The sequence below is a fragment of the Chiloscyllium plagiosum genome, unplaced genomic scaffold (assembly GCF_037043375.1).
Source record: "Chiloscyllium plagiosum isolate Xiang-an unplaced genomic scaffold, Cpla_swu_hap1 HiC_scaffold_27, whole genome shotgun sequence".
In the NCBI taxonomy this organism is placed as follows: domain Eukaryota; kingdom Metazoa; phylum Chordata; class Chondrichthyes; order Orectolobiformes; family Hemiscylliidae; genus Chiloscyllium; species Chiloscyllium plagiosum.
The window spans coordinates 23,911,626-23,914,125 of record NW_028270165.1 but is presented as its reverse complement, the minus strand read 5'-3'; positions in this window follow the sequence as shown (position 1 = coordinate 23,914,125).

The window sequence follows — 2,500 nt, the reverse complement described above, 5'->3', positions numbered from 1 at the left end:
CTGCCAGAACCATTCTCTCTCTCTCTGCCTGAACCATTCTCTCTCTCTCTCTCTCTCTCTCTGCCAGAACCATTCTCTCTCTCTCTCTCTCTCTCTCTGCCAGAACCATTCTCTCTCTCTCTCTCTCTGCCAGAACCATTCTCTCTCTCTCTCTGCCAGAACCATTCTCTCTCTCTCTCTCTCTCTCTCTCTGCCAGAACCATTCTCTCTCTCTCTCTGCCTGAACCATTCACTCTCTCTCTCTCTCTCTCTCTCTCTCTCTCTCTCTCTGCCTGAACCATTCTCTCTCTCTCTCTCTCTCTCTCTCTCTCAGCCTGAACTATTCTCTCTCTCTCTCTCTCTCGGCCTGAACCATTCTCTCTGTCTCTCTCGGCCTGAACCATTCTCTCTCTCTCTCTCTCTGCCTGAACCATTCTCTCTCTCTCTCTCTCTCTCTCTCTGCCTGAACCATTCTCTCTCTCTCACTCTCTCTGTCTGCCTGAACCATTCTCTCTCTCTCACTCTCTCTCTCTCTGCCTGAACCATTCTCTCTCTCTCTGTGCCTGAACCATTCTCTCTCTCTCTCTCTGTACCTAAACCATTCTCTCTCTCTCTTTGCCTGAACCATTCTCTCTCTCTCTGTACCTAAACATAGAACATAGAACATAGAACATAGAAGAATACAGCGCAGTACAGGCCCTTGGGCCCTCGATGTTGCGCCGATCCAAGCCCACCTAAACTACACTAACCCACTATCCTCCATATACCTATCCAATGCCCTCTTAAATGCCCATAAAGAGGGAGAGTCCACCACTGTTACTGGCAGGGCATTCCATGAACTAACGACTCGCTGAGTGAAGAACCTACCCCTAACATCAGTCCTATATCTACCCCCCTTAATTTAAAGCTATGCCCCCTTGTAATACCCGACTCAATACGCGGGAAAAGGTTCATACTGTCGACCCTATCTAACCCCCTAATCATCTTGTACACCTCAATCAAGTCACCCCTAAACCTTCTTTTCTCTAGTGAAAACAGCCCCAAGTGCCTCAGTCTTTCCTCATACGATTTTCCTTTCATACCAGGCAACATCCTGGTAAACCTCCTCTGCACCCGTTCCAATGCCTCCACATCCTTCCTATAGTATGGCGACCAAAACTGCACACAATATTCCAGATGCGGCCGCACCAGAGTCTTATACAACTGCAACATGATCTCAGGACTCCGGAACTCAATTCCTCTACCAATAAAAGCCAGTACGCCATATGCCTTCCTCACCGCACTATTTACCTGGGTGGCAACTTTCAGAGATCTGTGTACATGGACACCAAGATCCCTCTGCTCATCCACACTACCAAGTATCCGACCATTAGCCCAGTACCCCATCTTCTTGTTACTCTTACCAAAGTGAATCACCTCGCACTTAGCTACATTGAATTCCATCTGCCACCTTTCTGCCCAGCTCTGCAGCTTCTCTATATCCTGCTGTAACCTGCCACATGCTTCCTCACTGTCAACAACTCCTCCGACTTTCGTATCATCCGCAAACTTGCTCACCCAACCTTCTAACCCCTCTTCCAGGTCATTTATAAAAATGACAAACAGCAATGGTCCCAAAACAGATCCTTGCGGAACACCGCTAGTGACGGCACTCCATGAAGAAACTTTGCCATCAACTACTACCCTCTGTCTTCTTCCATCCAGCCAATTCCTAATCCAAACCTCCAACTCACCCTCAATGCCATATCTCCGTATTTTCTGCAGTAGCCTACCATGGGGAACCTTATCGAACGCCTTACTAAAATCCATATATACCACATCTACCGCTTTCCCCTCATCAACCTCCTTCGTCACCTTTTCAAAGAAGAACCATTCTCTCTCTCTCTTTGCCTGAACCATTCTCTCTCTCTCTCTCTCTGCCTGAACCATTCTTCTCTCTCTCTGCCTGAACCATTCTTCTCTCTCTCGGCCTGAACCATTCTCTCTCTCTCTCTCTCTCTCTCTCTGACTGAACCATTCTCTCTCTCTCTCTCTCTCTGACTGAACCATTCTCTCTCTCTCTCTCTCTCTGCCTGAACCATTCTCACTCTCTCTCTCTGCCTGAACCATTCTCTCTCTCTCTCTCTCTCTCTGCCAGAACCATTCTCTCTCTCTCTCTCTCTCTCTGCCAGAACCATTCTCTCTCTCTCTCTCTCTCTGCCAGAACCATTCTCTCTCTCTCTCTCTCTCTCTGCCAGAACCATTCTCTCTCTCTCTCTGCCAGAACCATTCTCTCTCTCTCTCTGCCAGAACCATTCTCTCTCTCTCTCTCTCTCTGCCAGAACCATTCTCTCTCTCTCTCTCTCTCTCTGCCAGAACCATTCTCTCTCTCTCTCTGCCAGAACCATTCTCTCTCTCTCTCTCTCTCTCTCTGCCAGAACCATTCTCTCTCTCTCTCTCTCTCTGCCAGAACCATTCTCTCTCTCTCTCTCTCTCTGCCAGAACCATTCTCTCTCTCTCTCTGCCAGAACCATTCTCTCTC